The following is a 25,948-nucleotide window of genomic DNA, read 5'->3' on the forward strand; positions in this document are numbered from 1 at the left end:
TCTCTTGCCATTTTTTCTCTCTGCCTTCAAGCCCTGCCATCCCACTCCTGCCCAGCTATTGGCCATTCAGCTTTTTATTAGACCAATCAGGTGCCTTAGGTAGGCAAGGTGAAACAAATGAACACATCTTTACATGATTAACAAGGAAGCAGAAACAAATGTAACACATCTTTATATAGTTAAAGTAATATTCCATAGCATAAACAAATGAAACACGTATTTAGCTAGTTAAAATAACATTCCACAACACTGTAGTTTTCAGGTCTTGTTAATTTTCACATATGAACTTTTTTTACTTTCAAAATAATGGGGTTTAAAATTAAAAAGAGAAATGAGAAATGCCAGCTGAGTTTCAGAGTCCCTGCTATACTTAGTCCTGAGATTATATATTGTCAGCAGTCAAAGTAAGGGCACTTTCTTACCCAGTGGCTAATTTTTGCCACAAAGAAAGTAAGCTCCATAAGGAGTTTCTTCTATGCCCATCATTTTCTTTGAAGTAGATTCATGCTGCCAGGAGCAGACATGTCTCTTATCATAAAAAAAGAAAAAAAAATCTACGTTATTGAAATACCTTAAATGCCATATTCTGTAGATCTCTGAAGTGTTTGAAGTTTGAATGACTCCACTGGGAAAAAGAACAGTAACTATGACACAGCCTAGTCCTTAGATTCCAGGCACCAAATGGACAAAGTTAGGACATGGTGAAGGTTTCATGGAACATTTATAGTTACAAAAGAAAGAGACTCATTAATCAAGGCAAATTTCAAAGATATTGCTTGAACAAATTGATGGGGGTTACAGCAAAGAGATGCTTATAATTTTCTCTGGTGACATTCTTAGCATTTGTGCTCTTGGAAGTTGGATGTTCATGTTAACGTTCCAAAATAATTAACTTAATATTCTCCACTATGGATTCATTAGAGGTGGGTAAGATCTGAATAGTTAGCAAAGATTTTACTACACTTCACACACTCATGGAATTTGTAGTCAGAATGAATAGTTTGATGTGTTTTAAGGGTTGAAGAAGTAAACTTAAGACAGTTTTAGGATTTCTCTCCTGTATGAACTCTCTTGTGTTTCATAAAGCCTGAGTGATACCGAAAGTCTTTGCCACATTCTTCACACTTGTACAGTTTCTCTCCAGTATGAAGTGTTTGATGTTCCTGAAGATCCCTAGAAGAGGAATATCGTTTGCCACATTGTACACACATATAAGGATTGACTTCAGAATGGATAATTTGATGTCCTCTAAGGGATGAAGATGAGTAAAAACATCTGCCACACTCTTCACACTTGTAGGGGTTGTTTTCCCAGTGAATTATTTGATGTCGTCTAAGGGATGATGATAAGGAAAAACATTTACCACACTCTTCACACTTGTATGGTTTCTCTCCAGTATGAACTGTTCGATGTTCCTGAAGATGCCTAGAACAGGAAAACCGTTTGCCACATTGTACACACATATAAGGATTGTCTTCAGAATGGATTTTTTTATGTCCTCTAAGGGATAAAGATGAATAAAAACATCTGCCACACTCTTCACACTTGTAGGGATTGTCTTCCCAGTGAATTGTTTGATGTCGTCTAAGGGATGAAGATAAGGAAAAGCACTTACCACACTCCTCACACTTGTATGGTTTCTCTCCAGTGTGGACTGTCTGATGCTGCTTAAGGTGTGCAAAGTAAGAAAATCCTTTGCCACACTCTTCACACTTGTAGGATTTCTCTGCAGTGTGAATTTGTTGATGTACCTGAAGGAATGATGGTTCATAAAAAGCTTTGCCACATTCTTCACATTTGTAGGGTTTCTCTCCAGAATGAATTCGCTGATGCACCTGAAGGAATGATAGCTCATAAAAAGCTTTGCCACATTCTTCACACTTGTAGGGTTTCTTTCCAGAATGGATTCTTTGATGTTGCTTCAGCATTGAAGGATAGTAAAATAATCTGCCACATTCTTCACATTTGTAGGTTTTTTCATCAGTATGATTTTTCTGGTGTATAAAAAGTGATGCTCGAGTATTAAAAGCCTTACGACATATTATACACATATAAGGTTTTTCTCCAGTATGAAGTCTCTTGTGTATGGAAAGTGTTTTATGAGAACTTAGGCCCTTTCCACATTCATCACACTTGTAGAGTTTTTCCTTTGTATGAATTCTCTGGTGTTGAATATGCAGTGGGTTACAATCAATGGCTTTGTTGTAAATGTTATAATCATTAGGTGTTGTTCCTATAGAGTAAAAGTTGAGACATAAACAAAGGCTAGGAAATATTCTTTATACTTAATGTTTCTATTTTTTTTTTTTTTTTTTTTTTTTTGGTTTTTTCGAGACAGGGTTTCTCTGTGTAGCTTTGCGCCTTTCCTGGAACTCACTTGGTAGCCCAGGCTGGCCTCGAACTCACAGAGATCCGCCCGCCTCTGCCTCCCGAGTGCTGGGATTAAAGGCGTGCGCCACCACCGCCCGGCTAATGTTTCTATTTTTAAAAGGAAACATTTACTCATACATATTGAAACATCAGTGAGAAACTACAGTACACTTCAAAACCTATAGGCAGTAAGCATTAATGATAAAATCTTGTAGGTAGAAATAGTCTATACATCTACTAGAATAAAGGCACAACCAAATAGAACCCAGATATATGGCAAATTATTCAAACTTAAATAGCTAAGATGTCAGTGCATTTCACTAACAGAAATAAACCAATAGAGATGTTCTATGGCCAGACACCCATAAAATTATAAAGAAACTAAGCCAGAAAACGAGAAAGATAATTTGACTGTGTGAATTTGTATCATCTAAATACAAAATAACTATCCTTCATGTAGAGTTTTATTTTGGAAGGTACAAAAGATATGCTGCACAAGAAGTAGGTGATACACAAAAATATTGAATTTATAGCTCATATATTCAGTACAATATGTTATGTTTTATTTGGATGAGAAGAAAATATATATCTGAAACATTTTGAGTCATGATAAGAATCTTCAGGATCACCTGTGCATTACACAAATTTTATCGGAGACAGCATATTCGTCAGTGACTAGATGACAAATTTACTTGTCTCCTTTTTTGTTTGTTTTTGCTTTTTCAAGACAAGGTTTCTCTGTATAAACATTGCTGTCCTGGAACTCACTATCTAGACCAGGCTGGCCTCAAACTTAGAGATCCACCTACCTCTGATAGTGGAGGATACCGAAAGGATCCCTATACCTATACATGCCACCCAACTGGTATACGAACTACATGCTAGTTTAAATGGCCATGCCCTGTCTCCTGTTTTTTAATTTCCTCCTTTCAACAAAGCTAATCCCAGAGCTGAGATGTCAATGCCTGATTGTGTAAGGAGTCCTCAGCAAAGTGGTAGATAATATATGACAGAGGCTCTGCCACGGGTCCAGTCAGAAGAGTCAGCAGATCTGTCAAACACTTCAAAGACCTACAGAATGTGGCATTTAAAATTGTTTAATACATAAGGTTTTCTTGCCAGAAAAACACGTCTGCCTCTGGCAGCACCCATTTACTTCAAGGAAGATGATGGGCATTAAAGAATCTCCATATGGAGTGTGCTTTCTTTATGGCAAAAGCTAGCCATTAGGACAAAGAAACTGCCCTTGTGGTGATACTTTGTTTGTGCTCTAACCAATAAAGCTTGCCTGGAGATCAGAGGACAGAGCTAGCTACTAGTTAACCATAGAGGCCAGGCCCTGGTGCCACACACCTTTAATCCCAGCACTTGTGAGGAGGAAACAGGAAGTGATAAGGCTGGGTGGAGAGAGGAAGTGATAAGGCTGGGTGGAGAGAGGAAGTGATAAGGCTGGGTGGAGAGAAGAAGTGATAAGGCAGGCAGAAACAGACGCTTGGTTCCTTTCCAGCAAAGGAGTGGGGAGGTAAGAAGTGGCTGAGCTAGCTCCTTCATCTCTCTGATCTTTCAGCATTTCCCTATATATATGTGTGTGTGTGTATATATATATGTATATATATATATACATACACACACACACACACACACACACACACACACACACACACACACATATATATATATAATCTGGGGAAATTAGTTAAAAGAGAATCTTATCACACATTAAAAAATGGGACACACTATTAGAATAGAGGGAGTTAGGTCTCTGCATGACAATATGCCAGACAGTTTGAAAAAGGAACAATTAAATGAGAGGATAATTAAGGTAGATGAAATTTACATAATGTCAATTTTAAATATTATCTGATCATTATTGTTTTATCACTAAAAATCTTGGTTAATATGAATGTTAAGTTACATCTGGTGCCCCAACATTTGTGGTAGTAATTCATGAAACAACCCACTTGCCTGTGGCCCTACAGGCCCCTGCTCAAGCCTAGGTGCACACAGCCAGTCTCCACTCCATGTGGGCCAGAGTCCCTAACCAGCTGAATCCAGTCGGAAGGTCTTTCACTTCTTTTCTCCTGGTGGGTGGTGGGCTCTCTCTGGATCCGCATCTCGGGCTGATACCATGCTAAATAACTGTCTTGAAACCTGCTTGGGCTTTTATAGTTCTATGCAGATGAGTAAGCCTCACCTCTAGGTCATCACTGTTGGCAAATTTGGTGAGTCAAGATTTCTTAAAGGGAGAAATTAGTTAAAAGAGAATTTTTTAACATTTTTACAATGGAGGGATATGGTGATATTTTATTTGTATTAAAATGCTATTTGTATGTTAATAAATAAAGTTGCCCGGGGGGTCAGAGCTATTAGCAAGCCATAGGAAAGCAGGGCAGTGGTGGCATATGCTTGTAATCCCAGCACTTGGTAGGCAGAGCTAGGTAAGTCTCTGTGTGTTCAGGGATACAGCTAGTATTGGATACACATGCCTTTAATCTCAATACCAATCATAGAAAACCTGGAGGTCTATACAGACAGGCCATGACGAGGCAGTCATGTGGTTGGGTTTACAACCAATGAGAAGGCAGAACAGAAACACTATAAAAAGACAAACACACAGGAAGTAGTTCTGGTTCGGAGAGGTAGGACCACTGCAGGAGGAAGGGTAAGGTTTTAGCTCTTAGCTCTGACCTCTTGGCTTTCTTCTTTGCATCGGTTCTGTGTTTCTTATTTAATAAGACAGTTGGTTACATCTACAGAGGGAATTTGGTTTATAACACATTATGTGGTCTGAAAATGGAACAATTAAATGAAAGGATAATTAATGTTGTTGGGATTTATATAACATCAATTATGAACATTATTTGTTTGGTCATTTTTGTTTTATCATTAAAAACATTAGTTAATTTGAGTGCCAAGATAAAAGTTTTAGAAAACTTGTTAAAACAAATCATAGAGAAATTCAGACCCAGACAGAAGAATTTAAAGGAGCACCTATCTCAGCATTGAATTATATGGTTACAAAGAAACAGCTGAAGATTTTCAAACAGCTCACCTTAATCTATCCAGTAACCTTACAGGAACTGCCAAATGCTCAAGGCTGTATAAGCTAACTGGGATACTGTGGAAATGATAGATTTGAGGAGATTTAAAGAAGCTATAGTCTGCCGGGCGGTGGTGGCACATGCCTTTAATCCCAGTACTAGGGAGGCAGAGGCAGGCGGATCTCTGTGAGTTCGAGGCCAGACTGGTATACAAAGTGAGTTCCAGGAAAGGTGCAAAAACTACACAGAGAAACCCTGTCTTGAACCTCCCCCCGCCCCCAAAAAAAAGAAGAAGAAGCTATAGTCTTATATGGCATGCGTTCTCCATTTGTAAAGCAGATGTTAAACTCATGGTCAACTTGTAATAGAATTATCCCTCAAGACTGGACAGATTTGGTTACAGTTGTCCTCGAGGCTGGTCTGGTGAAAAGAGGAGAATAACACTATAGAACAATGATGCAGGGCTAGAGATATGGCAATTTCCCAAGATCAACTTCTCTGGTGACTATGCTAATATACAAAGACAATCTTTATATGATGACCACATGCTAATTCTATGCCACATGGCACCCTTGAATGCTTGGGACAAAATTGAAGAAGTAGGAAAGAAAATTGAGTCATTTACTAAAGTTATACGGACCCCTAAATAAACCTTCATGGATTTTTTTTTTATTTTTACAAAGGCTATATTCAGCAATAAATAGAATGATACCAAATTCAGAAGCTAGATAGATAATAATTGAATGTCTGGCTTTTGAAAATGCTAATGTACAATGCAAAATGCTAATTAGGCCATTAAAGGCAAGATCAGCACCCTTGGAGGAATGGATCTGAGATACAATTAATATTGATTCTCAAGACCATGATGATACTTGGATAGGAGAGGTGATTTCCAGAGGCCCCCATGGCAATTTCAGTTCAGTCCTTTCCTGCCATCATAGAAGAAGCCCCTTCCAGAGCAATTAAATAACCAAATGTCTATTGTAAAAAATCATACCAGTGGGTTGATGGAACAGCTACAGCACAGAGAACAAAAAATGTAGGATATAAAATAGGTAATTTGTTCAAAACCTTAGAGGGTGACAAGAATTTAAATAGCCCAAGAGAATTATCAGCTAAAGATGAGAGAGAATTGGCTTTGGTGAAAAAAAAAAATTATAGGATGCACATGTGGATCATTTGGATCCAGAGCTTGATTGCATTCTGTTTATTTTACCCTCTACACATTCTCCTACATGAATTTTAATGCAGAGGGAAGATAATATCTTTGAATGGATATTTTACCACATAAACAGAGCAAAAATAGGAAAATTAAGATTTCATAATAAGCAGGATTAGACCCAGTGGAAATCACCTTTTACAAATAATGAAATTTTCTCTTTAGAGGCAGAACATGAAGACTGGCAAAGAGCTTTCAGTAATTTTTGAGGGAAGATTAACATCAAATATACCAAAAGCAAGAGAATTAAATTTATAAAACGAACTAACTCAATTCTTCCTCACATTGTAAGGGGAACATCAATTTCTGGAGGCACTACATTTTATACTGATCAAAACAAATCAGGAAAGGCATGTTATAAATCATAAAATTTAAGTTAAGTATCCCAAATCTCTTATGATTCTGTTCAAACGTCAGAATGATATGCTATTCTTATCATATTAATGGATTTTACAGAACCCCTTAACATAGTTATAGCCTCTCTGTATGCAAAAAGAGTTTTTTTTTAAACATTTAAACTGCTGAATTTATTCCTGATGATTCCGAATTAACTTTGTTACTTATACAATTACAAGAAATAATCAGGAATAGAAATCACCCCTTATATATAACACACATCAAATCCCATATGGGTCTGCCAGGCCCTCTAGCAAAAGGTAATGATGAAATGGAGCAACTATTGATAGGAAATGTGCTGGAGGCATCAGAATTTGATAAAAATAAAAACAAAACATTATGTCAATAGCAAGGGTTTGAAAGGGGATTTTTTATCACTTGACAACAAGCCAAGGAAATTATAAGAAAATGTCCTACTTGTTCTTAATACAACCAAACTCCACTGCCTGCTGGAAGGAACCCAAAGGGTACTCAAAATAATGAAATCTGTCAGATGGAAGTTTCATTTCCTGGAATTTAGTAAATTAAAATATGTATACCACACCACTGATACCTATTCAGGATTTCAATGGGCAACTGCTTTGAGTTTCAAAAAGGCTGATTCTGTAATCACAGATTTGTTAGAAGTTATGGCCATCATGGGTCTACCTGTACAAATTAAGACTGACAATGCTCTAGCATATGTCTCTAGTAAAATGAAACACGTTTTTGCTTATTACAATATAAAGCATAATTCAGAAACACCACACAAACCAACAGGGCAAGTATTTCAGAAAGATGAAATTGAACTCTAAAGGATATGCTAAATAAATATAAAGGGGTAATAAAGACCCCCAGAAATAGATTGCATAATGCTTTATTAACTTTGAATTTTCTACATGCTAAGGAGAAAGGAACAACAGCTATGAAGAGACATTGGATATCAGAACTTGATAATTATCCCAACATTTTTCAGCATACCATAAAGATTCCATTACCCTCAGATAGCAGGAAGTATATTTAAGAACATGATACCCATATTCCCAAGAGGTAGGGTTGGTAGTTTTAGGTCATTCAATGGGTTATGTATATTTGTCACCATTTAGAGTGGTTGGTTACATGTTATTGGTAATGATCAAGAAAAAAAGTTGAACAAAGGAGATTCAATTCAGAGATCTTGTTTTGTAAAGAAAAATGGGGATATAGATATGATAGGATAAAAGGGTAGGTTACTCAATCTACTCTGAAAAGAAAAAAGAGGGTATAGATATGATAGGATAAAAAAGTAGATTATTGAGTCTACTTTTAAACAAAAAGAACAACTACTAGTTTTAAATACCTGACATTGGTTCATATTTTTGTATATTGATACAAATTTGAGGTTATATTTGTTAGAACATACTGTACATACATTTCTAATCTTGTTCAAGGTATTGTACTTATGCAACTAATTTAACAATGTAATGCAGATTATTAGTCCTCAAAAGTTATTATTATAAACTATTTAGGATAATAAAGAAATGCAAGGTTATTAGTTAGTCACCTATTACAATCAAATTTGTAGTAGGTTAGGTATGTTTTCAGGCTCAAAGAGAGATATATTTTAGATACACAGGTCATGTTCAAACAATTAATAGATCTATAGAATGTGACATTAAAGATGTTTTCATAACATAGGTTCTTTTTTTTTTTTTAATAACAATGAGATGTGTGTGGTCCTGGCAGCACCAATTTACTTCAAAGAAGATGATGGGCATTGAAAAAAATCTGTATGGAGTTTATTTTCTTTATGGCAAAAGCTAGCCATTGACAAGGAAACTGCTATTACCTCAATTGCTGACAGTATACTGTCCAAACTGGACTAATAGTATACAAAACAGAATGACTACCAAACTTTGCCAAGACAAGGTAGAACAGTTCTTCAAAATTCCCTGCTTCTCAAAAATGTCTGTCCAAATATTCTAGGCTTATAGGCCAAAGATGAATGTCTCAGTGTTACAGAAGAACTTTGGGTGACTGTCCAGGCAATCAGAAGTCCCCGTTGTTAGGTAAGATTTCACCCTTCTGGGGTCTTTGATTGAATTAAAGACTAAATAATTAGACTTGAAGTTTTCCTTAGTTATGATAAAAGGTAAATTAGATATAAAAGTTTTTTGACTCACAAAGATAAGATAGCTAGTAAAATACTTTCTCTAAATTTGCCAAATACAAATGAACTGGTTATTGTAACTGTAATGCTTACTTGACAACTGTTTTTGTTATAGTTTTACTATGTTAAAATTAAATCCTTCCTTTTTAATTAGACAAAAAGGGAGAAAAGCTGTGGAATAATTCTTCTGCACACTGTGAAGAGGTATTGTTTGCAGAATTTTAGGGGCAGAGAGAATGTTGGGAAGGGAAAGGGCAGAGCCAGAGGAGTCATCAGGATACAGAGGAGAAGGAGATAAACATGTGATATGAAGAAAAGGTACAGCCATATGGCAGAGAATTAATAGGACATATGAGTTAATTTAAAATAAAACAGCTAGTCAGTAATAGGCCTGAACTATCAGCTGAGCATTTATAATTAATATTAATTCTTCAAGTGGTTATTTGGGAATTGCTAGTGGGATAGAGCTGATCATGGTCCCAATGAAGAACACCACCTACACTCCTTAGCCTTACTGCAATTACAAATCTAGAAGCCAATAAAAATGTACACTTTAAAGAAGTTTGAGAATCAGCAGGAGACACTGAGAAGGGACCACCAGATCACTTCCTACCATTGGACTCATGCTAATGTTAATTATAATGCTTCCTATCGGGCTGGCCACAGTGGCTACCCTGACTGGATCTGAAACAAAACATTTTACTAGTTCTCATGTATCTGGGAATATCAGGTTTATACATAAAAAATTATAATTTTTCAAACAAGCTGTGACTTGGAATATATCCAAATAAGAGTTAGACCTAATATATGACAAATGTGTTAAAAAAAAAAAAAACAACTCAAAAAAGCATGCAGCCTCACAACACAATGAAAAGCCTAACACTACTAACAGCCACGGAGGAGAGGCACACAATCACTGTACCAAAACTGGTTTGCTAGGCATCCCTGAGTCAACAGTGCAAGGCCCTGTAGCTCATCTTGTCTTCCTCTTCCCGACTAATGGTCAGGCCCTGCTGAATCAACTGTTGGTAAAAGTGTTGAGAAAACCAAAGAGCCTTTGTTAAATCAGGGTACCTAATGGCCCAATACAACCCCATTACACAACATGTTAATGTTTTGAATCATCCCTAAGATCATTTTGGAAAGAACTATCCAAAGTGACTACTTTGCATGAGTTTTATCCAACTGCTTCCCTCCTTCAAATTGTTCTAATCAGTAGAACTGAAAGTGTTGAGGTTTCTGTCTCTGCCTGCTTCTCAGCAATGGAATTGTGGGTTTGGCTTAATAAACCCAATCATGCTCACTTTGGTGTAGAGATCTTTCTGGTATGAGTCTATTCTCAACCTCTGCAAATAAATGACTCTCAGTCTGACCAGCACTGAGTTCTCTTTCCCTGAGTTTTACACTATAACGGAGACTCAACAACAACAATAACAACAACAAAAACAAAACAAAATAAGACAAACACAAAAACCTTGGAAGTCACTGTAAATAGAAGCACAGCTCTCTGTTGGGGAAATACAAAGCTTAAGAGATTCAAACAACATAAACAACTAAGAGATGTATTTGACAACAAAGACAGGAAGGAGAGACCTAAAGAATGATTACCATAGAATCATGTTTCAAGGCACATGGGAAAGCCTGCCTTTCTGTTAAATATTTGGACCTCAACTCTGCCCCCAAACCCTTCATTCCTACACACCTGGATGCACGTTGGCTGCTGCTTGTCTCTGCACATATGAAGGCTCTTGTCTTTGCTCCAAAAATGTCACTAGGTGTGGCTTTGACACAATAAGACCTGTTTGTAGGAAAAGGGGAGAAGATTGTTTATGTGTTTTGTTTTGTTTTTCTGAGACAGGGTTTCTCTGTGTAGCTTTGTGCCTTTCCTGGAACTCACTCTGTAGACCAGGCTGGCCTCGAACTCACATAGATCCACCTGCCTCTGCCTCCCAAGTGCTGGGATTAAAGGCATGCACCACCACCACCGAGCTGTTTATGTGTTCTTTTACTTGGAATTAACCTGTCCTTTCCAGTACATGGCTTATAGGGAAAGAGATGATGTAATACATGATTGCAGACAATCAGTTCCTTAAATGTTTTCTGACAGGATCACTACACTACATAAAGGAATTTACAACTTCCATATTCTGAGGTTCATTTAAAAGGGAAAAGAACATTAAAACTGAAGTGTGAAACACTTTAACTAATAAGTGTACTCCATGTGTCATGTCACTGAATTTCTAACAATCCCACTAGAGTGAAGGAAACATAATTCCAACATAGAAAGGTTAAACACAAAAAGAGAACAATAGGGAAATGATTAATTATTGACTTTTTATTTTTCATACGCATTGGCGTTTTGCCTGCATGTATGTCTGTGTAAGGATGAAGCTTTAATCTAATTAACTTTATCAATAAAAAAATCAGGAGGCAGATATTGGGGAAAGAACCTGGAAGATCAGAGAAGCCTGGGAGCAGCCACCACTGACTTGCTGCCTCTTCCATTCCTCCATCCGAAAGGGCCGAGATCCTGTCTCAGCCCCGCCTTACCACTTCCTGTCCCTCTCTACAGTCCTCCAAACCTCTATGGTCAGACAGTGGCTAGCTCTGTCCTCTGACTAAAGCAAGCTGTATTTGTCAGAACACAAAAAAATATCACACAGCATGAGGGTGACAGGTCTTGGGATCACAGACAGTTGTAAGCTGCATATGGGTGCTGGGAAATGAATCTGGGTCCTCTAGAGAAGCATTCAGTACACTTAGCAACTAAGCAATCTCACCAGCCCCAAAATGATTTTTAATACAGCAATCTCCCTAATTTTTCTGAAAACAAAGGATATGAAAATGGCTGTTGAAATGCTCCCATGAGATACCATACAAAGTGAGGAAGCTACATGTTGATGGTGAAATGAGAATTCACTATGGATGAGAGCCTCACCAAGGAACACAAGGTTGCTGTAATTCTCCAACATCACATCCCTGTACAAATTCCACTGAGCAGGCTCCAGGCATTCCCTTTCTTCTGGAGAGAAATCAATGGCCACATCCCAAAAAGACAGCATTTCCTGAAATAAAGATCAATGAATGATACCACACTTTAGTTTAATTAAAACTATTAATATAAATACCAAGATGCATTGGGCTGGAGAGTTCTCCTGTCAACTTGACACTAGCTAGGGTCATTTGATAACAGAGAAACATAATAGAGAAAATGCCTACCTGAGACTTCCTGTAGCTAATCCTAGGTGGCATTTTACTAATTACTGATTGAAATGACATAGCACAGCCCGTTATGGGTGGTACTTGTCCTGGGCAGGCAGTTCTATATGGTCTAGGAAAACAGGCTGGGCAAGTCAGTAAGCAGTGTTCTTCTGTGGCTTCTGCCCTAATTCTTGCCTCAGGATCCTGCCTTGACTTCCCTCAGTGATGGACTGTTACCTGAAGTTGTAGTCTAAAATAAACCCTTTCTTCTCCAAGATGTCTTTCATCATGGTCTTGATCACAGCAATAAAAATCCTAACACAGGCATTATGTGCCTGTGGACAGAAATCTAAATTTTTCACAGGAGGAAAGAGAGCTGAAAATGTTTCTTACATAGGTGAGTAATATTCTTCATACTCTCTGAAATGGTCACATGATCTCAAACTGGACCCATCTTCAAGGAAAGACAATGTAAGAGATCCTATAAGCCCAGTTGGACATAATCCATTTAAGACAGATGAAATGTAAAAATAAATGCATCCAAAAACATCAATTTAGTGCCCTATGCTATTATGCACCACACACACATTTCTATCAGGAGGAAGTCATGGTGGGGGAGAAGGAATTTCTCAACAGTTGATAAGCACAATCACGAATGTGAGGTGAAATGAAAATACAGAGTCTGATGCAGCAGCTCGGGCTGTCATCTGGGTTTCAGGATCTACAGATTCACTGATGATACAAATGATGGTGACAAGGGACATGAGAAGGAGCAGGCAGGGGCAGAACTCACAGACTGAATGTCATTTACGTATCTGATCATGTGAGAAAACAGGCAAGTACAAGACTAACAACACTGTTGAGATTTAACATAGAATAGACATCACTGGATCTTTTTGCCATTTTCCCTTGCTGTCTTTTCTCTGACGGGTATTAACTGATATGTTTGTGATATTCTTAGAGCACGTTTTGCACATATGAAATCTGTGCATCACTGTGATGAAGCTGAGCAATATAATTGCTGAAGCTATTTTTGTATATCAAATGTTTCTAACTTTAGAAGTTATGTTTTTCATATTTTATTGAGTAAAGTCCAAGAATGACCTATGGGAATAGTCACACATTATTTCTCCTTTTTATCAATACACAAAATATTAGTATTTTATGTAATATTGAGGTATTTTTTTAATAACTTCATGGTTAACCTTTGGATCCTCTTTATCAGTTATGATATGGTCACCTCTTCAAACACTATCTTCCAGGCATCTGAAATGCACCCTACATAATGCTTACACACATCCACCATTCCGGACAACAGTACTGGGGGCTTCTCCCTCCTTTCACAGTGTCCCAGAGCATTCATTGCTCAGAAAGTGTAGCTGACATTTTTCTTTGGGATACAAACCAGCTCCCAAATAATGACATGGAGACTTCTTATTAATTATGAAAGCTTAGCCTTTAGTTTATGCTTGTCCCTCTAGCTTTTATAACTTAACTTAATCTGTTTCTATTCATCAGTTTTGCCTTGTTGCTTTTACTTTTCTTTCATTGTTTATGTCCTGCTTTCCTGCTTCCTCATGTCTGTCCAGCTGGCCCTTGGCATCTCCCTCTGTCTCTGTCTCCCCGATTCCTCCTCTTGCTTTTTTTGCACTGAATTCCCACCTGTACCTCTTGGCTAGTTATGGGACATTTAGCTTTTTATTAGATGAATCAGGTGCTTTAGGCAGGCAAGGTAAACAAATGCAATACATCTTTACATAGTCAAACAAATATTCCATAAACAAATGCAAAACATCTTTACATAGTTAAACTAATTTTCCACAACAAGGAAGTCCCAAATGTTGGCTTCCTGATGTCACTGGTCAAGGGAAAATACTGATATATCTCCAACTTCTGTTACCTATGATTCTTTATTTTTAACATATCTCTTTCTTACATAAGTCTCAATTCATTACATTTAACATTTGATGAGATCATGTGTTGTTTACCTTTACTGCCTAAAATAACTTACAGTTTCACCAATATTGTCACAAGTGGCAAGAGTGTAATTTTTCTCCGAAAAAATTAAGTTAAAATATAAGTATGTCATTTCCCCTCTATCTCATCATTGCAACTTCTCTCATGTCCCCCTACAGTCCATCTCAAACACATAGTGTATACTTCTGTAATTATTATTGTTACACACAAACAGCACATAAATAGACATATATGTAAAGATATAGATAACTATATAAATATGGATGGCTGATTCTGTTCACTGTTGACTGTCTGTATGTTTTGAGGACTGACCACTTGTTACTAGATGAACAGTGAGCACTCTCATCCCTGGGGAAGACTAATTCTCCCTCTCTCAGTAGTTCTCAGGTGCCTACATTTTGATGCTTACCCAGCAGACTGCCCCCTGCAGGGGATCTTGTGCCACTGTCACTGTTCAGGTCTTGTTCAGGCAGCCATGTGGTTGGGGTATCATGGATGCAGCTTCCCTTCACTTTCTAGAAGGCACAACCTCACAGCGGACTTCCTGGACCTCTGGCTCTCATAATCAATATGCCCCCTCTGCAGAGATATTCCCTGAGCCTCATGTGCAGGGATTGTGGTGCAGGGTATCTTTTGGGTCACAGCACCTCAGACAACAGTCCTGTGCACTTTGTAAGTTTTAGTTTTCTGGAATGTTCTCTGTGCTGCAGAAAGAAGTGCCTTTGATGAGCAGTGACAGTTACACTCAGTTAGGTCTAAGGAGAAGTACTTGGAGTGCAGTTAGGGATTATGACGGTTTAGTGGCCTTAGTATGTTCTCCTCCATGATTTAAGACCTAACATGTCATCAGAGGCAGCTCCAAGCATTCTGTAGGTCTCCTGTCCCCTCTAAGTCCCTTTGACAGCTGCCGCTAAGGCCAGGATGTGAGAGGCACTTCGACACTTTTAGAGATATGCCATATGGGTCATTGTTGTGGTTCATGGTTGTAACAGCTAAGCAGGACTATTTGTTGCTTCTCTCCCTTGGAGCTTTCAAAGCACCTTCCAGCACTGAGCAAACTCACCCTTAGACAGGAGACCTTCAGGTCAGATCCAGCTCCAATCCCCTCACTCTTGTGTCTGTAGGGCATGGTACAAGAATTTGGGACAAATGAAACATATCCTCCATGAAGAACGACTACATAGAGAAATGTCTTTAAATAAAGTGCAGACTTGAGCAGCAATGAGGAAGCCTGCAGATATTCGAGAAATGGCAGAATTGAGCAATTTGGTGAATAAAATACCCACTAACTTCCCAAGGGAAAAGAAGTTGAATCATTTTGGAATCTTCTTCGTAGCTAGTATAGAATGTTACCACCATGTTACCACCATTACTAAGCAAGAGAAAATCAGATCCCACTCTGTTTTAACTAGGGCACTGGTTCTCAAAATGTGGGTCATGACCTCTTTGGCAAACCATCATTGCCAAAAGTATTTACATTACAGTAAATAACCTTTGCAAACTTGCAGTTATGAAGCAGCAGGGGAAATAAGTTTAGGTTGGGGTCACCACAGTATGAGGAGCTGCACTAAAGGTCCCAGCATTAGGAAAGGGGAGACGACAGAACTAGGGGGTCACCAAGAAGAGGGAAAAATGACCACAGTGGAGGAGGGCCAGAGCCCAGAGAAGATGAAGATGGAATCTTGAACCCCTGAGAGAACCTGAGCAGTCCCCAAAGCAGGGTCAGCTGTAAGGACCACTCCCCACATTGCCCAGCACAGATAGCACCATTCTACATGGGGAAGTGTCTGCTGTCCTGGGCCAGTCTCCTGTGAGAAGCTGTGGGTGGAAGGTAGTGTGTCTGTGAACTGGATATCATTTAGTAAAGATTCTACCCAATTAAATTAACAGCAAGCATTTCAAGGGCCTTTGATACTGGCAAAGTTCACTTTAAATGGAGAAAAAAATGCAAATTATGTCTGCATAATTGCCATTCATTAAAAATTGTTACACATTCTTCCCATAATTAGGAAGTAGATATAGAACTCCACTTGAATGGTGGCTGGTTCTAGAAGCGAGCCTAGGACAACAAAATGGACAGGGTAGATGTAATAAGAACTCCTGAATCTTCTGACGGTGTCCCTTAGAAATATCTTTTCAGAGAGTCAGATAAAACTGAAGACTAGCAGGATATTGGTGGGAAGTCAAAATAATATGCAAAGAGAAGACTGGAATTCCAGTCAGAATCTAAAACATAGTGACCCTCCATTGAAAATCGCCGATCTACTGATTACATAAAGTGCTGCTCTCAATACGTAGCACGCACATCATGAAGACGCAATGCCTGGATCTTTGTCCCAGGACTTCAACTGTCCCACGAAACAATCACTAATTTTTGCTTCAAATCACCAAGTCATGCAATTTTATGATGCAGAAAGTTGGTTAAACTATGAAAAAATAGAGGAGACAAAATATAGTATTGGCTTTGGCTGGGCAGTGGTGGCTCGGGCCTTTAATCCCAGCACTTGGGAAGTAGAGGCAGTAGAATCTCTGTGAGTTCTAGGCCACCCTGGTCTACAGAGTGAGTTCCAGGACAGGCTTCAACGCTACACACAGAAACCCTGTCTCGAAAAGACCAATAAAAAAAAAAGTATCTGCAATATGTAATTATCATTTTAGTTTCAAAATAAGTATCACATGCTTTGCTCTGTACATTAGATGTCTAGATGTATTTTTGGATTTTATAGTCCATGTGTTGTTTCTGAGTCTTCTTAAAGCAACAGTATGTGGAATATATCCAATAAAGATTTAGGACATACACTCTAATAGATCTGACTTAAATTCATACAGATGCTGCAAAGAAGAGAACAATGGAATGCAGATTTTGAAAGAGTTGGTCATTGAACCACACACAACGTTCAACTCAAAATATGTTGCTGCATTCGATAATGACTCTGGAGGACACTAGGACAGGCACAAAGATAACCAGAGCTGACGATGTAATGAAAATCTGGGCTGCTCAGGTTTATTCCTTACATATGTATTTGACTTCTGTTCAAATCTTCTGCAATGTTCTCCACGGCTTCTGACATAATCATAAAGATCAATCGGCAGAAACTGAATGTCCTCACCCAGCACACCTCCCCTCCAGAGTTTTCCAGATATGACATGTCTAAAACAGCAAGGCTCATGCATGAGTTGTAGACACAAGGAACTCCCTCCCTCACACTGACATTAGAATACAATGAAAGAAGCCTGTGAGGAAAGAGACAGGACTGCTCAACAAGGGGAACTGGACTGGACCTATGAAGAGCAGGAACCAACATGAGCACTTTGCTTTACTGGTTGGACATGGCAGTGCCCATGTGAAGGACAGGGAGGAAGTGGTTTTGTTCTGGCTCACTGTAAGAAGCATCTGCACACAGTGGAACCTCTGGAGTAAGGACAGGGGAAGGTATCCCAGCTGCAACTGCAGAAAAAGACCCAGGAATGCAACCACAGCAGCCACATCAGTCAAGAACTGCAGAATGGAAATGAAGAAATAATGGAGTCTCAGATTAGAATGAAAGGAGCAAACTGGAAGAAACCAATGAAACCAGAAGAAATCAACATCAGGTCATGACAGTGATAAACACAGATTAATATCCAAAAAGAATGGATATTCACTATATTCAAGCCAGGCAAAGAGGAATTCTTCCTCACAGAGTAAATGAAAACATGTATGTAATCACAAAAATGTAATACCTATAAAAAAGCATGATAATGAAAAAGTTAAAATTACACATTAATGGGCCACAAAAGTTAAGCACAAGGAAGAAACATGAAATGAACAATAGAAGGTATTAATCATGTCCATAAAATACATTCAAGTCTGTCACAGACTCGGGTATCCAAGACACATTTGAAATTTGCTATGAAGCAGGGGAGGACCAGAGGTCCTGTCTCCCCTTCACAAATGTAGAGATGACAAGGATGTGCAATAGAGTAGACTGGAGTTTCTTTTTTATCACAGGTCACTTCACTTTAAATCACATGAATACACACAGTCTGTGAGTTCTTCCTCACCCTGCTGACCTGACACAAAAGCCTGGCACTGGAACACAAGGCCATGAGAGTTTTCCACCTGTTTCTAGGGACCTACTATTAGACAAACTCAATAATTTCAAGGCCAGATGAAGACATGCTGACAAAACCATTTTGGGACAATCGGACATAAGCACTCTCTTACAATTACTGGGGCCTAAATTAAAGACGGAGGACCTTTCAAAGAGTTAAGAAAACCCAGCCCTCAAGGAGAACCTGGGTTCAGCTTCTCTAGTCCCCAATCTGCTTTGCACTGGATCTTTCCTTCCATATGTCTGCAGAATGTGTGTTCTCTCACCCTAGTCAAAGCTTTTCTATAGCAGCTAATTCTGGTAGATCTGTCAGCTGTGTTCCAGAATTTCCCACGGGTGAACTGTTGGGACTTAGGTTTTTCCTCTCTTAATTCTTTACCTGTCAGACAAAATGACCACAATCAAGACCTCAAGACCGTTACACTAGGCCGGCTACAGAGTTCAGGAAGGACCAGACCCCGTTTGCTCTACAGATTCTGAGAAATCTGACCGCGTCCACGTGAGAACCGCTCAGCTACAGAAGCATGCTTCTCCACCAAAGCTGCTCACTGAGCTCCCAGCTCCACCTCAGGAGCAGGCAGTCAGCTGACCATCATGAGTTTGCAATCCCGGACTTGCACTATCATCTACTCCGCGCTACCAGGCAGCTTTCCTGTCCCGGAAGCCCAAGGTGGACTGGCTGCGCATGGCGTCCTAAGGAAACTGTCACTCAGGGCACAGTCCCTATCGCCCTCTCCCCAGCCCTGACCTGCAACCTCACGTGTCCCAGCCAGTTCAGCACAGCACCTCCAAGGCAGCTTCTTCCGCCCTCCCACCCAGCCCAGGTCTGCTCCCTCCAAGTCGGACCCCCGCACCCCGCACAGTGCGTTAGGCCGCGCTGCACCCCGGACCAACCTCCATGTCAGAGACGCAGAAGGAATGCAGAGCGGACGGGACTCTCGCCCAACTTTGGGGAAGACTCACGTGTGTGGACTAAACACTAGAAGGGGATTTCCTGGAGGGCTCCCTGTGATGTCACAGTCGCATGGACTACATTTCCCAGAAGTCTGAGCAAAGGAATTCCTGGACTCCTAGTGAAATGATGTTTATTCTTCCTGGATTAATTAGGCTGCCTGCAGAAGAGTTGGGAGGAAGAAATTGAGTCTGGTGGACAGCTGTTAGGCCTGAGAAAAGCCAGTTGCACCAATGTCTGATTAAAGCAAGCTTCGTTTTACAGGTGCACCGGGAACTGGTCCGTTGGCTTTCTCTCCCAAAGTCGGTATTTCAGAGAGCAGTCCCTCATTGCCTTCTGGGGTCCCTTAATGGGGCAGGGTTAGGGTTAATAGAAAACAGCTATCGAGATAATTGGCAGTTAGGAAAGATGAAATAAAAATAGCTGAACTTCAACAATACATCACATGGGAGGGGATTCATCAAGGTATCTGGACAAACACTTTTGTCATGTGAAAGTGCAATCATTTCACAGGGTTTTTTTGTTTGTTTGTTTGTTTGGTTTGTTTTTTTGTAATGGAAACAGTGGGCATACATCACAGAGTCACAACTTCAGAATAAGTTAAAACATGTTTTGGAGGGTCATTAGGCTTATAAAACAGAAACTTATTCTTGTAATGTATGGAGACTTAATAAGAGTGTATAAAAATGTGGTTTCTTGACAACAATGTGCCTACCGTTTTGGTTTCAAACAGCCCTGGGGAGTCAGTTTGGTGTTCACCTCCCTATCCACAGGAGAGGACAGGCAGGATTCATGGGAAGAGATGAATCCAGCTGCATAGAGACATCTGCTACTTGAGGACCAAGACAGGCATACAGAATGGTGGAGACATTGAAAGAAAAGCCATGGGGCAAAATGGAGATTAATAAAGGCAGGTTAAATTAAGTTATAAGAGCTAGCTGGTGAGAAGCCTAAGCTAAAGGCCAAGCATTCATGATTACGAAGAAGTCTCCCTGAAACTGTTCCTCATGCTGGATTACCTTGCCCAGCTTTTATGCAGGAGGAGGAGCTCAGTCCTCCCTCAACTTGTGTCATGCTTTGTTCAAGCACATGGGAGACCTGCCCCTTTCTGAATGGAGACAGAGGAGGAGTGGATGGGGAGGGGGATAGATGTGAGCATGTGTGGGGGAGAGGGGTAGGAGGAGAGGGGTCGGGTAAACTGTAATTGGTATGTAAAATAAATGAAAAAAAAAGTTAATAAAATAAAATGAAAAGAACTCTCCCTGTCATTATTTGCAGCCTGGCAGTTCAGACACGTAAGTAAAACTTGCATAATACACTAACAAGGGAATGAAAAGTATCTTTAAAGCAGATTTTGAAACCACCCTTGGTTTGAGGCTCTGGTGTGTGGATTCGCAAATGTCCACTGAATGAAGACTCAGAAGTGCCTTAACAATGAATGTAGCTGGGCCGGGCGGTGGTGGTGCACGCCTGTAATCCCAGCACTCGGGAGGCAGAGGCAGGTGAATCTCTTTGAGTTTGAGACCAGCTATCAGGGACTATGGGGGTCCAGCCCCTCGATAGTCCCCTCCCAGGGTCCGGGAAGAATCTACAAGCAGCTGATAATCTTTGATGAAATGAATATATGTACATGAAACTCCTTAGTCCATATACTTTATTATTCTGTGACAGCTATAAGCTTATATTCTGCTCTCATATTTAGGTCATCTTTAGCCTGATTTCTCTCTACACTTGTCTGCGATCCCCTCTAGGTTCTGTCTTAATTCCTTCATCTAATTCTGCCCCTTCTTGGTTCTCATCCACTTTGTTCCTTCCCATATCATCTCCTCTCCTGTCTCCTCTCTCCTCTTCTTGTTCTACTTCATCTTGTTCTTCCCCATCTGGCTCTTTCTCATCTTCCATCTCGTTCCTCTAGTACTCTCCTGTAGCCCTTCAATCTACTTCTTCCCCATCTCAGTTTGTTCCTCTCAAGTTCTTACCCATCTAGTTCTTCCATTCTCTTTTCTCTTCTCCTCTTGTGCCCTGGAAGTCCCGGTATATAAAAGGGAGGGTCCGAGCTAAATTGTGTAAAGCTATTAACATCCACCTCTCCTAGGCAGTGTCCCCTTGTGGAATTTACCGTAAGTCAGGAGACTTGCATGTGGGCTGTTATCATTGTTAGTCCACCTGGGACTAACAATGGGCGCCCACCTGGGTAGTGTTTCCTGTAGTCCTTGAAAGTGGCTAAGGGAGATAGATAATCTGATTCCAGAGAAAGCCTTTCCTGAGGCTGTTCTCCAAATACCTGGAATGTGTATGTCCAGAGAGTGATCAGTCTACACTGTTAGTCCTTCTTAGGGGAAAGTCAATTGGAAAAACTATGAAGGCACACATGATTTTCATAACAGAAGACAGCTGATATATAACAAGCCAAATAACACCAAAAACTCCTTGGGATTTGGCTTCCTCTGGAGGAATTCCCTGATTCCTCCAGGTAGTGACTTTGCCATAACCAGCTGAGTTCTTATGATATATTCCTGCGGCCCGCAGCAGCCAGCCTGGTTTACAGAGCTAGTCCAGGATAGGCTCCAAAGCTACAGAGAAACCCCGTCTTGAAAAACCAAAATAAATAAATAAATAAATAAAATAATAATAACAATAAGAAGAATGAATGTAGCCTTTCCTGGTATTGAGAAATGCTGATAGCAAAAAATCCATGAGAGTATACAGCAATGACAACTGGAGTTCAGAAGGTCAAACTATCGGAACTAAGGGTTCTGTTAGAGGAAACCATCACACAAGGCATTATGGAATTACTGCCTTTTGAATGAACTGGCTATTTCTTGTAAACTTCTTGTGCAATAACAGCTATGATTCTCCCCATTTACCGTGCATTTCCATGTTACTGTTATGCCCAGATTGTGACCCCCCAAAGAGACCACCGAAGACCTTGGATGTCCAGAATGCAACAGCAAGGTTTACTCTGTAGATACAAGTCTAGACAGGGAACTCATTCCTACAGTCAATAGAGTGAGGCAAGGAGGAGTTGCTCTTTCTTTGTGTGGCTAGCTTTTTAAAGGCAAAAACCACAAGCCCTTTAGGGGGGTTAGGGGTGGGGTTTGCACGGGTGCAACTCAGATTGGTTTACTTTTATCTCTGTTCTCTTTTAATTGGGTGAGGGTATGTAACCTTTGAATTTACTGTTTGGGGGTTACAATTATCATTTTGGGGGCAGTCCAGCACAAGTCCCAGACTTTGTCCTTGAGTTGCCATGGGGGCTGGCTCAGTGGTCTAGGCTCTGTCCTTGACTCATGCACATATCTCTAAGTTGGTAAGGGGCCCCAGACAGTAAACATCTGGCTGAACTTTTAGCAGTCAGAGTATGTGCAGAAAGGGAGCTACTGCAAGGACTATGTCTTTTGTTCACGGCCCTCCCAGAGACTGAAACTGAGGCCTGATCTCTGAGACAAGACTGAGCAGCCTGTTATGGTGCCTGCTCGGTCCTTTCAGTTACGTGTATGTGTAATCTCACCATTGCATCTCTGTAGCAGGAATCTTTGAGGTCTTATTAATAAAAACAAACCTGAAGCCAGATATTGTGCTGAATGCTGGAAGATTAGACAAGCAGAACAAACCACAGCCACCTCACCTCGCCAATTCCTCAGCTGATTCTGTTTCCTCAGACTGGAAGCCTCTGAGTCCTCATCCAGAATGCATCTCAGCTGAACTGCTGCTCAAAAACCTAAAAGCTTAACCAGCTTTAGTTCCTGGTCCTCATGCCTTCTATACCTTTCTGCTTTCTGCCATCACTTCCTGGAATTAAAGGCTCACTTCCTGGGATTAAAGGCGTGTGTCACCATGCCTGGCTGTTTCCAGTGTGGCTTTAAACTCACAGAGACTTGCATGGATCTCTGCCTCCCAAGTGATAGGATTAAAGGCTTGTGTACCACCATTTTCTGGCCTCTATATCTAGTGGCTGTTCTGTTCTCTGACCCCAGATAAGTTTATTAGGATGCCCAATGTTTTGGAGAACACAATATCGCCACACATCTTGATCTTGGGCACAACTTTCCCTATACATTTGGGGTAATTAGATAACTGCCCCCAGCTGTGTTTGTTTTTCATTAACATATATCTGGCCAGGGCCATTTTCCAGACAGAAGTATTTCAGCAAAGATACCTTTTTCCAATGACAAAACTGCACATAGGTAAACATTAGTTCATCTCACTCACAGATAGAGAAAAGAATCACTAACAATTAAATCTTCAATCCCTTACCTTCACCCTGGGTTATTTACACAACACCCTAATTTAAGAGATTTACTGCTCACATTCCTGGAATGAGGGTTTAGCCATTTGCTAGTTACTAATTAAGGCAGTTACTTCCCACTGACCCAAGGAAATTGCCTACAAAGCCAGGCAGGTGATAGGTGCCAAGCTTCCTTCTTGTGCAAATGAAGTCTTAATTCCTCCTCAGCCAGGTGCTATTCCTAGATTTTCTCCTTAGCAATTACTCTGAGCAAAAGTGCTTTTACTATCCAAATACTACTTGCTCTGACATAGGTTGCTTAGCCACCTAGCATATGTCCCCCTCCCTATCAGAAAGCAGCTGCAGCTGGGATGAGCGGGAAAAGCGGCACCAAAGACAGTTTACTTTCTTGTGACTTACTGACCCCTAACATTTTACCTAGCCATTTCTAGACTATAGTTTGGGCACATAAATTCTCTAATTGGTCTTAGGCTTTAGGTGACCCTACCAGAGAACTCCCCTTTAGTCACTCCCACTTTGGGGGTTACAATTGGAAGCTGACAATTATTGATTTATGTGTGGATCCTTATCACCTCTTTCTGTAACCCTGAAAACTTCAAGCCTTGCATTGCTTTGCCAAAGAATTACTGCATATATACATATATATATGAAATATATATAAAGAATTACTGCATATATATATATATGTATATATATATGTATATATATATATATATATATATATATATATATATATATATATATATATATATATATATATATATACTGGTTCTCTGAGAGCACTAGAGGGAATTTTGAGAAGATCAGAAATGAGGACGGAGATGGAAAGAACTAGGTAAAATGATGAGAGAACAGCAGAAGGGACTGAAAGCAGGAGGGACTGAGAGGAGCTAAGTAAGAGAGCAGAAAAGAAACTGTAGATAGAATTGACTTAGAAGAATGAAGTGAATAGACTAAAGAACTCAGTGTGCTTAGATTCATTGAATATCCCTCAGATTAGAATCCTTAGCCAATTGTAGCATCTGTTCTGGGCCCTGATAGAAATCCCCTCAAGGCAGGCACTTGGGGGGGAGGATTTATTATCCTGGCTGCAGGGGGATCCAGCCTCTAAGGACTGAAGCCCTTTCCCTTCACCCAGGGCATTTTTATTTTTCTCCATATTTACACTTTAGCCAGTTAATTTCCATATGTTCAAAACAACCTGAAAGAAGCTTCCAAAAATACAATGGCAAGTACAAACTTCTCAATTCATCAGGTACCACAATTTTCCCCATTTCCTGAACCAAGTTTTGTGTAGCATGAATTGTTAGAAGGTCTTATTAATTAAAACAAACCTGGAGCCAGATATTGGGTTAAACGCTGGAAGATCAGACAAGCAGAACAAGCCACAGCTACCTCACCTGGCCAGTTTCTCAGCTGATTCTGTTTCCTCAGACTGGAAGCCTCTGAGTCCTCATCCAGAATGAATCTCAGTTGAACTGTGCTGCTTGAAAGCCTGAATGCTTAACCAGGCCAAATGCTTAACCAGCCAAACGCTTCTAGTTTCTGGTCTTCACGCCTTATATATCTTTCTGTTTTCTACCACCACTCCCTGGGATTAAAGGCTCGCTTTCTGGGATTAAAGGTGTGAGTCATCATGCCTGTCTGTATCCTTGAACACATGGATTTCTGCCTCTGGAATGCTAGGATTAAAGGCGTGTGCTACCACTGCCTATCCTCTATGTTTAATATTGTCACTGTTCTGTCTCTGACCCCAGAGATAAGTTTATTAGGATGCACAATATTTTGGGGAACACAATACCACCACAGTTTTGCATAGGCCTTTGTATCTTTGGGAGACTCTGAGACAAGATTCACACAGGGCAACAAGAGAAACAAAAGGTGTCTGCTAAACAGAAGATGAATTAGGGCTAGGAGCTACTCTCTGGAGCCAGGCCAGGAGTAGCCCAGTGGGAATGTTGCCACACCTTGGTGTGCCTAAATATGCTTCTAAGTGCTTAGAGGTTTCTTACAAACAGACCCAATCCAAACCTGGACTGGATAATTTAGAGACTTTCTCTATAAATAAAAAGGAAAAATGCTGTGGATATCACTCTGTATACTGTGAATGTGTTGCTCTCATTAGTTGATAAATAAAAAGCTGATGGGCCAGTAGCTAGGCAGGAAGTATAGGCAGGATAAACAGACAAGGAGAATTCTGGAAAGAAGAAGGCTGAGTCAGGAGTTGCCAGCCAGACACAGAGAAAGCAAGATGTGAAGGCAGAGCTGAGAAAAGATACCAAGCCATGTGGCTAAACATAAATAAGAACTATGGGTTAATT

At 40.0% G+C, this 25,948-nt stretch overlaps 1 long non-coding RNA gene and 1 pseudogene across 2 annotated transcripts in view; one reads left to right on the forward strand and one right to left on the reverse strand.

Annotated features, from left to right (window-relative positions):
* Positions 1-25,948, forward strand: part of LOC143268735 (uncharacterized) — a 38,556-nt gene that overhangs the window by 11,152 nt on the left and 1,456 nt on the right. The gene's annotated exons all lie outside the window — the stretch shown is intronic.
* On the reverse strand, positions 1,236-19,465 carry LOC102911297 (uncharacterized; annotated as a pseudogene). Its single transcript, XR_013044852.1, has 6 exons — positions 19,321-19,465; positions 15,396-15,563; positions 12,093-12,219; positions 10,857-10,952; positions 1,616-2,233; positions 1,236-1,425 (listed from the first exon to the last, which is right to left on the reverse strand). The product of XR_013044852.1 is annotated as an uncharacterized LOC102911297 (transcript).

Source organism: Peromyscus maniculatus, chromosome 15 (assembly GCF_049852395.1).
Source record: "Peromyscus maniculatus bairdii isolate BWxNUB_F1_BW_parent chromosome 15, HU_Pman_BW_mat_3.1, whole genome shotgun sequence".
In the NCBI taxonomy this organism is placed as follows: domain Eukaryota; kingdom Metazoa; phylum Chordata; class Mammalia; order Rodentia; family Cricetidae; genus Peromyscus; species Peromyscus maniculatus.